This window comes from Bos javanicus, chromosome 27 (genome assembly GCF_032452875.1).
Source record: "Bos javanicus breed banteng chromosome 27, ARS-OSU_banteng_1.0, whole genome shotgun sequence".
In the NCBI taxonomy this organism is placed as follows: domain Eukaryota; kingdom Metazoa; phylum Chordata; class Mammalia; order Artiodactyla; family Bovidae; genus Bos; species Bos javanicus.
The window spans coordinates 12414750-12426105 of record NC_083894.1 but is presented as its reverse complement, the minus strand read 5'-3'; positions in this window follow the sequence as shown (position 1 = coordinate 12426105).

Below are 11356 nucleotides of genomic sequence, written 5' to 3'. Positions count from 1 at the left end.
TCCTCTTGCCCAGATGAGGGCAATTAACACAGTACCTTCTTTCTGAACGAAATGCCATGCCTTACTGTGTTGACCAATTTTATTGGAGTGGGACAAATGGATGCGTTTGAACTCATAAAGATGTTTGCTGCATTAATGCTGTCCCAGACACATTATTGACTGGACGGGTGACTCAGCATGTCCCTGCAGACTGTCACAAGCCTGCAAAACAGGCAAAGTGCAACCTGTGGATGGCAACCTACCATCTGCTGAGCTGACTCATCCCCAGATACACACTAAAAATATTCCCACATCAAAGTACAGACAAAAAAGAGGTTATCTGAACATAAATTACAATCTTAACTTGGAGCAAGCATACTACGGTACACATAGCTAAATTAAGACAAAGAATTTTATTAAACCTCATCTCAGATCAATTGTTTCTGAAATACTACAAATGGCCTTACTGAACCCAGAAGAGCACGCCGATGGATACTTTACAATTGGACGATAATTACAAATGTGTACTATGGTGAGCTGAAAATAAACTTTTCCATGAACTTTGTTTAAAATCAGGATTGAAAGAAGGTAGAAATAGTTATCTGGAGAAACTTAACAAATGATAGCTTCCTATATCTGGAATTTCTAATTATATGCACACCTCCAAGCACACATATATATGTTATAAGATTGTTTTGCCTACTGTACAATTCTATATGTGTCGTCAAATATTTTATATAACTTTAAAAAATAAACAGTGAGCCTCCTGGATGATATAAAGAGATCCTAGATCAAATGCTGAAATTCCTGAATTAGGATTATGACTGTAAATAAATTACTGAAAGTAAAATACAAAAACAACAACAAAAAATCTCACATGATTATAATTTAAACTATTTAATCTCAGCCTTATCTGAATTGATCCATCTGTCTATCCACACACATATACACACACAGACGCATACATATGGCAGTACTTTTTAAGCCCATTCTGATTTCTCTGGCTATTTTTGAAGTTGCTTCAGTAGCTTTTTCTGGAATTTTCTAACAGCCACTGCCAAGGAGAGGTTTGTCTAAAGAGCAGAAACATGAAGTAGACTGTTGTGATTCTTCTCGGGAGACCATGGAGGCCTACCACCCAATATTGTCCATGGAGCAGAAGACAAGCTTTCGGGCCACTGACTGCCTTGGGAAGGATCATGGGTCCTTTTCAGAGTCTCAAGGCTGTTGCCTGCAAATGAATGAATGGGCTTCTTAGCTCTCCGGCAATTTGCTGTGAGGGCACCCTCTGTTCATGTGCCGCTCGGTCTCCCAGTGTCCTTTAGAGGAGATTACTGTAAGACTTAGAGGACCTCGATCTAGGCAGCAGCAGCTACAGAAAGAAGTCATCGCTGCTGGGTGGTCTGCACCTTGTATGTGGTCCTACACTGGAAATTCTGCCTGGTTTCTGATGAGGCAAGCACCTTGTCTTTAGAAATTCGGCAAATGGTTCCTCATGACAAAGTTACCATTAAGTGAGATCTGGTGGCTCAAACACTGTCTACTATGTACACTCAATCTGAGGATTAAGGACATTGAACTTTGCAATTTGTTTAAATTTATTATAATATGCATCTATACAAAACCATACACACACAAACAAGACAATGGTCAAGCCAATGCTTTCTGTCAGTGTACCAGTAAACTTGTAACAAACCCATTTTAATCTCTTATATATTCAAGATTGCCAAAACCCACTGCTGCTGCTAAGTCACTTCAGTCATGTCCGACTGTATGTGACCCCATAGACAGCCCACCAGGCCCCGCTGTCCCACAGTTATTGTTAAATGATTACGTAGATGGTTAAATGTCAACAAAGGTTAAGAAAATTTTTGGAGCTCGGTCTATAGCATGGTTAATTAATAAACATTTCTTACAGTTTTGTTTTCCAACCTAAAATCAAATTTCTGATTTTGCTGGCTGAATGAAAAAATGAAACTCTTAGAGCGAATGAGGTGATGTTTACCCCGTGGCTTATCCTGATTTTGCCACCTAGTAATCTTGAAAATCCCACAGAGTGAACATTCAGGGGGTTCAGAGATGAAGAACCTAGAAGAAAACCCAATGGAAACATAAAGACTTACTGTCCAACACTCGCTGGTGGTACAGATGGTGAGCATAATGATAACCAGGTTTGTGTCTGCCTATACAGTACTAAGTATGTGGTGTGTGTATAAAATTTGATTCAGTCCCTCAAATCACCATGCAAGTTGAATATCATCTTTCCATTTAAAAGAAACAGACTTATGGAGAAGCTCAATGGTGAAGCCAAAAATCCCCCTAGATGCCTGACTGCAAAGTTCAGATCTGTTCCACAGCCTCCCCTCCAAACACTCTGTGATGATTGTCCATGATCGTCTTAAGAAGACCAGCTTCAGCATGCAGTTCAATTCTCTTTGACAGAAGCCAGAAAATTTCATCATGTTTAGAAGTCAATATTATCTTTAGAATTTCAGGAGCCAAACTATCAGAGTGGGGAATTTTCTCATGTCCCTATTATTCTCCAGAGGCAGGTCTTGCCAGCAAGAGGTGTTCATCAAAGCTCAGACGCCGTATTACCCTTTTTCTATCATCCTTCAGGGACATAGAAGGATCTGGACTCAATGGGACCAGAACTAACTGGGGTAGACAGACGTTGAAAGAGGGCTCCCAGATTTGATCTTCTGGACCTAGGCCTTTCACCTGATGAGCTCTAGATTGCTAGAAGGTAAGATATCTCCAGATGTTATGTTTCAGGTACCTGTCAGATGTGCTTGTATTGGTATCAATATTAAGAAGTAGAAATTAAACAGAAACAAAACAAAACACATACCGCTGATCTATGACCCTCGCCAACCAAGATTATAAATTGGAATCCCATTACAGCGCTTCTACTCTCTGCTCATTGAAATGTTTTGCATTGTCTAAGTTTTACATCTAAAATTGGAATCATTTTCCTGGAGAAAGACATAACATTACACATTTTTATATTCCTAATAATGTTTTTATGGCAAGTACATAATCCATGAACTGAAGGCAACTTATAATTATGATTTTCAACAGTGACACTTCATTATTTTATTTAGCGAAATCCCATCAATAATGAGTCACATTTCAATTTCTCACTCACAAACAAACACGTCTCTCGAGTATATATTTTGGATAAATTGCATTTAATTTTCTATTAGAAGATTATATTTTTAATCTATAAGAATTCATTAACTCATAGCAGGTGCTAATGTAATTGTGAGCTATCTTGGCATTCTAACACTTTGAAAATTGCATAGATACTGTCTTTAGGTTTATTTTCCGGTTGTAATCTACTACATTGCTTTTCTTTCTAACCTGGAACACATTTTTATGTTAAGGTTCTGCACCTCAGAAAATAGAGGTTGGTAATGAAAATTGTAACACAACATTAGCTGTGGTGTTGTAAATAGCAGTGCTATAAACTTTATCGAGATGGATCTAATGTAAGTACACAAGAAAGGGCTCAAAAGCTTAAGAAGACTTAACTTACCCTATTTGATTTTATCTGCGATTCATTTAGCTGAAGATAAGACAAGTGCAAGCTAATGACCTCCTTTTTTATATATCTAATTTTCAGTTATGCTTCAGTATTATCATATACACTTCTAAATGAGCCATATTCTTCACAGCTAATTGGTGGGGCCAGTGAAGTGGATCAACATGCAATGGTACTTTGTCTTATTCCCAGTTTGAGTCCTTACTGGGTATTTAAGCTGACAATGTGAATGCGGCAAGCTTCCAGATTTCAGCTGTGCTGGCAGCGAAGGCCACTCTGAGAGATGGGCAATATGGCTGTGTGTGTGCCATTCATCAGTGCCCACATTAAAAGGAGAGGGAGAGTGTGTGGTGTTCAACCTTCTGTACCTGGTGTGTATTGCTTTCACGCTGAGGTGCCCTGGGGGAGTGAGGGCTAAAGCTGGTGTATTGTCAAGGTGGCGAAGTCTAGATCTGATGCATTGTCAAGAAGAGAAAGATAGTTTTGCAAAGTGCTTTCACAAATACAGTCTTAGACACACAAACACATATTACAGGTTCCCCACCTCCCCCCACCAAATTTTTGAGTGTCATTCTCATTTCTCTATTTATGTTAGGAGTTTTACTTTTTATAATAATATTATTCACTTATAACCTTACGTAAAAATTGAAGGGTTTAAAATGAGATATCTTTGAAATCAACATTTTTAATTTCAGTATTAATGAATTCATTTGAAACAGGTGTTCCAATCATTTTAGGCATCAGTTAGTTTTATTTTACATTACTTAGAGTTATAGCTCATGTGTTTTAAGACGAACTCCTTGTTGATTAAAACTGAAACGCTTTGTTCACTCACTATGATACTACACAGCCAGGCAGCATTAATGACTTAGCCGTATCATTATCAACCCTTTCCAATTTCATCTATTAAGTACATTGTTCACGTTCTCTACATGATATGTTTAAAACTTCACTATTTGAAAACATTTTAACATACTTAAAGATTTCACTTTAGAAATTATTTTTTGCTATCGAATAATGCTTTATGTTTTTCACATGAAATAGAAAATCAAAGTAACACTGTTTTTATTTTTTTAAGTCTCCTTTCACTCTACCTTTAGTACATCTAATATAAATTAGACAAGTAATGAAAAATGTGCCAGCAGGAATCTTCTTTCCTTTAGCATTAATCTCTTAGTTTTAGATGGAAGCATGGCTATTTCTAGCTTCAAGAACACAAATATGTACTAAGAGAAATGAATTATAGACCTGTCAGATTATAGACAGGTTAAAATTCAGTTTAAAAGTGTCCTTTTTTCAATACTCTATTGTAATTCTCAAAATAAATTAGGAAAAATTAATGACTACAATTAAAATATTAATAATTTGTGTTGCTTTAGGTTTATTTCAAAGGAGATCATCAGTGATTGCAATTTAAAATCACTACAGTACATCTCAACTTATCCTTTAAATTCTCATCTAGAAAATAAATTAATATAGCTGCTAAAAAGGAAGCTTGAGGCTGCCGATTCATATTACCTAAAGAAAAACAACTTCAGTGTTATTTTGGATAATCTTTTATTTTTCTTTCTGTATCAAGACTCTTTCTGCTCTCAGTAGGTATGCATATTGTTTCAGCTTTCCATTTACAAAATAATCCTGGAAGAAATCTCATTGACTTTTAATTTTCATAACTCTTTGTATCAATATTTAACAGAGGTAGGTAATCATTTCCAGGATAGCTAGCCCGGCCTTACATAAAATTAGGCAGGGTAGGAAATTACTTTCATTACTGCCTCTTTCCCCTCTCCTTTCAAAGAGGAAGAAATTAATTCATCTGTTAGGCTACATGTAAAAAAAAAAAAATTAGTTCTGATCTTTATATAGTTGTGTAATTTAAATTAGTACCTGATTCTCTAAAGTCCACAATTTAGGACAGAACAGAATCTACTGCAGCAACTAATTAAACACTTACTGTAAGGTTAAGTTTTTCATTAAATCAATAGGCCCCTCGTGTCAGTTACAAAGCCCTAATTACTATGCAGTAAATTTAGATTGAATTTGAATTAAGGACTGATTTCAATCTAACCGCAGCATGTAAATATTGTAAATTACTAGAATTACAGTTCAATAAAATTGAATGGATTTCACTTTAGATAAACCAAATGCAAATGAGAAAAAAAAAAAAAAAAGACCTGATGAAATTTCTTCCAAACGTCTTGCCAAGAAGCATTACACATCACATATAGGATATTGTTTTGGCAATGAGCATGTCACAGCGCAATAGTTCTACCTCCCTTTAACATGTTTTAATATTTGATTATCTATAGTAAAAATGAATAAATTTAATCTCTCCCGAGTGATCAAGCAAAATGATGGTTAATGTGACCGCTTACTGTGTTGCTTTAGTTTGATGACTGTATTGTTGTGCTAAAGCACAGTATGAAATCAGGTTATCAGGTTATAACTAGCTGGGATAAAATACACACACGCAGGAATGCACACAAGACCTGGGAAGTAACAAAACAAGCCGCGTTCTAAGCCTAAGTCAGATCCTTTAAAGTCAAAAAGGAAAAAGAAAACACAAAACTAAAAATGTACAGACACTAAGCTCTAAGTGGAAAAAAAAAAGAAAACAGTTGAAAGTTTCTGAACCTTTCATTTTGCCTTAAATAAGTATTCTATGCACAAGAAATAAACTAGAAAATCAAGACACAGAAGACAAGCTTTGACAACACAGAAAGCAGAGCTCAGTACTGATTAGAGGTAGGAGGGGGTAAGTTTGCTGATAAAGAACTGCTTGAAACACCTAACAATTTCTGCATAGCCTTTTAAAAGAAAAGTTGGAAAGATTTTTGTAATCAGATAAATCACAGCCCAGACTGGTGCTGATCAACTTGTATCAACCTTTCTCTTGACTTGGCAAAAAAAGCCAATCAAATATAAAACATCAACACGACATATTTCATACAATCACATCTAAGAAAATTTAAGAAAAAACAATCTATCACCAGAAAAACAATTCACTTGCAATTAAACTTTAAATCAAAATCTTCTTAAAAAGTACCTGTGGTGGAGATAAAGCCCAGGATATTCCACATCTTCTGTTTTAATTCTTAACATTTATTTTGGGAAGACTTTCTCCCAGAATTAATTCTAAGACCTGCAGGTGGGTTTGAAAGAGTTCCACCTTATTACAGCTAAGGATTTAATCCACGGAGTGATTATGATTGTTTCTGCTTTCCTTTCTGATGAGGTTCACTCAATTAGCATCATAGTGTGAATGAAGTCCTATTTGTGACAACAAATGGAAAAATTATACTTCTCACTGCAGATAAGTGTCACAGCGGTCTCAAGCTGTAAAAATAGTAATTAAAAAAAAAAAAATACCTTTCCGAAAGCAATATTAACTGGCAAAACAGATACAGTTTCTGGACCATTCACTCTGAAATTAGCAGGGAATATTTGTCCAGACTCAACCTGATGGTTCATATTAAGTCTTTCCAGCATAAGCCCCCAAATTCTCTTTATACTATGTCAAAGAAGAAATTCAGACTTAGTCACTCACAGTCGTATTTTTATAAAATTCTAATGTTTTTGTGCCTGAAAAGGGCAATTTTATACACCCAAAATAGTGACAATCATTTTTAGCATACAAATTACTCTGTATCTTTGGTACAAAAAGTGGATTGTTTATAACATCATATGTCAGGAAGAATCATCGCTTTTGAATGGCCTTTGCCTTTCATCCATTTTATTTATGTCTGATTTTTTAAGATTTTAGTCAATAGATGGGAATATAATTAAAGGATGGTAAATTTTACAGACATATAAAATAAAAGGTTGGTAAAATACAGAGACACAAAACGTCCAACAGATCTTACAGAAACTACTTGGTAAAAGCTCAGGTAACAGAAAAACAAAGAAGAAACTATCTTTCATGTTCCTAAGGGAGCCTTTTTTTGGGAAGGTGAAAGAAACTTTTTATGCCATCATCAACAAAGTATCTATTTGATGCTTCATCTTCAGTGAATATATAAAAAAAGAAAACAGACCAATGCCTCACACTTATGAATGCACAATATGAAGCAAACACACGTTCTTCCCAGCAAGTCTATTGCCAATACATATGCATTTGGAAACTGCAATCATACGTACTCACTTTTTTAAGAGTTTAATGATGAGGATGAACAAAATAAGCACTTGGACCACAGTGAAACAACAGTGGAAACCAAGTTTGCATAAATGACAAAATACAGGATATGGAAGTTAAAGCAAACAGTGCTTAATGCTGGTGAATTAAGTGACAGGAGGGAGGAAACACGTGGAGAACAATTTTCAGGCTAGTTGTAGAAAGGAGAAACTTGCTTGCTTTTTGAAAGGAATCCATTACAAGTTTTCCCTCTAATGAGAAGGCAGTCAACTTGACTTTCCTGAGGACTGATTATCAATCAATACTTCTGAGTTGCTTTGATGTTCAACTCTATCTGAGCAAGCCTGATAGCTTTTCACTGCTAACTAACATCCTAATAAAGAACCAAATCTGAAACACTGTGACCTGGCAGCGCGGCTTCTAGAGATCTGTATTTTAGACATTTCGGGAAGAAGGTATGAACATAAAGATCAAATTCATTATAAGAATGATGATCGCTAACCTTTATTGAGCGCTTCCACTGTACAAGACATATAAAATGATGATCTCTCTTTTCGTACATGAACAGACTGAGGTTTAAAAGAGGAGAAATGTGCCCAACGCCTCACAGAGAGTTGGGAGTACAGCTGGAGTTCTGTGTAGGCTGCTGGAATAAATTAGTCACTATGAGTGCAAATTCTAGAGCCAGATGGCCTGGATTTGCTGCTTTCTGCTTATGTTACTTTATTCAAGTTAATTAACCTCTCTGTGCCTTTAGTCTCATCTCTGTAAGAACTGAGATAATAATAAATACTCCTTGGGCTTGTTGAAGATAAGAACAGGTGACAGCAAATATTCACACCAATTCCTTCCCTCAATGCATAAAATATATTTATCTGAACATAGCTGGGATAGGGAGGGTATTATAAACAACTCAAATACCCTCCAGTGTGGATGTCCATATGAATGGAAAGTATGAAACCTTAAAAAAAGAGAGATTTATATGGACTGTCACATTAAGCGGTATATTTCTAGGAAAAAGAGCCTGGAGGAGGAGCACTGGCTGTTTATAGATGTTATCAACTGATGAGGGGAGATGCTGGTGGTGGGAAGTTTGACTTTTTTATTTGGTACATTTCTGTATTGTGTGAATGTGTTATAGGTAGATTATGCTACTTCTGATATTTGTGTTAAAGCAATAAAGATGATTTAAAAAGCCATCTTTATTGCTTTAACATAAATAAAGCAATGCTTATGCATTAAATAAATACAGTTTATTTAAATTTAAAGCATAAATATTGCTTTATGTTTTAAATGAAGAAAAAGGTAAAAATATTCTTTGATTTTTATTTTTCTCTCATAAAACTCTTAATTGCAAAATTCATCAACTTTATCCTGAACTAGCTATATGTTCATTGAACTATTTAATGTTGATTTCTTACGGAGAATTGTTGAGATGGTTTTATTCCATTAGTTTAATGACAAATAGCTTAAAAAAAAAAAACTCCAGTACTATATATTTTTTCTCAGTTTTGAATCCTTATTTCCCTTATCTTTTATCCTTGAGATAATGTTGCTGACACTTATCAATCTTGGTCATTAATATTTGCATAAACCTCTTATTTAACTTTTAAACCCCAAATTTTGGGAACTTATTAATTTTGGCAGAAAGAAACAAAAGTAGGGGCCATCTAAGTCAGACAACCAACTCATTAACAGTGGACATTTATTCTAGAATAACATCACCAACTCATTCATAAATAAAATGTCCTCTTTATGTATATTATAATGATATGGCCTGCATGAAAATGTCCCTATACACTTAAATTAACACTGAATTTTATGTTTGGTTAATGTTCAATATTGATAATAAATATCCATAAAATATGAATCTATCTCTCAATTTAATGGTTGATTTTAATCTTCCCCAATTTAAATAGAGTTTATTAAACACACTTTGTTTCCATTATTGATAAAGAAACACATATATGAGCCTGTACTCCCAACCTCACACTTTTTGTGACTTGCTACACAAGCAGCTTTTCCAGGTCCCAATCTGAATAAACAAAACATGCTATGTGTTTTTATTTTGTATGGATACTAGAGAGGGCAACAGAAACAGTTTAAATAAATGTGTTAGGTTTCTTAGCAATTCAATTATTAAAAATTGATCTGGGTTTCTGTGTAGGATAATCATGGATAAATAATTAGCCCTGTAAGAATACTGGAATTAGCTGTAACTTAATTTTATTTGTATGATCACTAAGTGAAATGTAAATAAATATTATTGGTCACTGTGATTTCTAGGTAATAGTTGAAACTGGGTGCAATGGTACAGAGGTTAACATCTTACACAGGACTTTCAAAATATTCTCTCTCCCCTTTAACTTCACACCTACACTAGGAGCTGAGTTACAGAAGTTTTATTATTTTTACTTTAGAGCTGAAGGAACTGAACTTATACCCTGAAATGACAATGTTTTGTACCATTTTAAGTCTGTTCAGAAAAAGGAAAAAATGCATACAGTATATACAGAAAACAGGTCAGAAAATATCTACTAAGTGTCAACAAAGTAGGATAAATCATGATTTCATGTTAAATGAGTCCTATTACATTTTTCCACACAGCACCATAATGCCTCCCTGTTTCATAAGTGAGAGAGATGACATTTCTGAGAGTGGAACAGAGGGCCATGTTTACAAGAGAAAGAAAGACTGGAGGGGTAGACAGACAGACAGCTCTGGTACTAAACTCATTTTGTTGAAAGAAAGGTTTTTTAATTCCTTCCAGCAAAGACTACAGGGTTTTGCTCTAGAATCCGGCTCCAAACCCTACAAGTAATTTGTTATTTGGTTTGTGATGTGAAGTCCACTGAAGCATTAGGTTCTGCAAGAAATGCTCAGTATTAAGTCTAAGCCTTCTGTGATGCTTCTACCAAGGAGGGAATTATCTACCTTTCCAATTAGCATTTTGCAAGGTGTTCATAATGGTTATCTCACATGATATTTGAAAATGTCACTGTTGAAAATAACCACATGAAATTAAAAGTTAATATTAGGAATAGATGTTAAAAACAATTTAAAAATTGACCTCATTAATTGGATAGCAGACAACACAGAGTTCATTTATTTAGAGTGGTCTCTGCCATGGGGTCAGATTCTGAATCCTTGCCATTTTGTCATTTCCCTCTCCTACATGCAAAATCCAGAAAACAGAAACTTGCATAAGGATGTACAGGACATTACTTATTTATATGTAAAACCTTTATTCTATTTTGTTATTTTAGATTAAATCCCGTTTCAATTCTATTCTCTCAGGGAAGCATTAACAGTTTGAGCTCAGCGTGAAAACCATCAAACACTTGAGCTGAAATTTAGATTGGGCAATTTTGTCTGGTGAAGTAGAAAAGGACATGTGGAATGGCAGGGAACAGAATGGCTTCTGGAAAGGCAGATGTTTTAATAACGTGTCATCAAGTGGGAGCTTCAGATATCTAAATTTAAATCTCTTGATATATTTAAGGAAGTATGCGGAAGAGAAAGGATGCTCTTTTACGGCGAGAATGAATAAACCCATCTGTCTTCTGGAAATGGCTAGTGCATATTTAAAAGCAATGATTAGATTAAAAAAAACAAAAAAAAACTATTATAACCTGAAGTTTGCATAGAGGGTGGACAGCATGGAAGTTTGGGGATTTGTGGTCTTTTTTGTTGCCCAGACA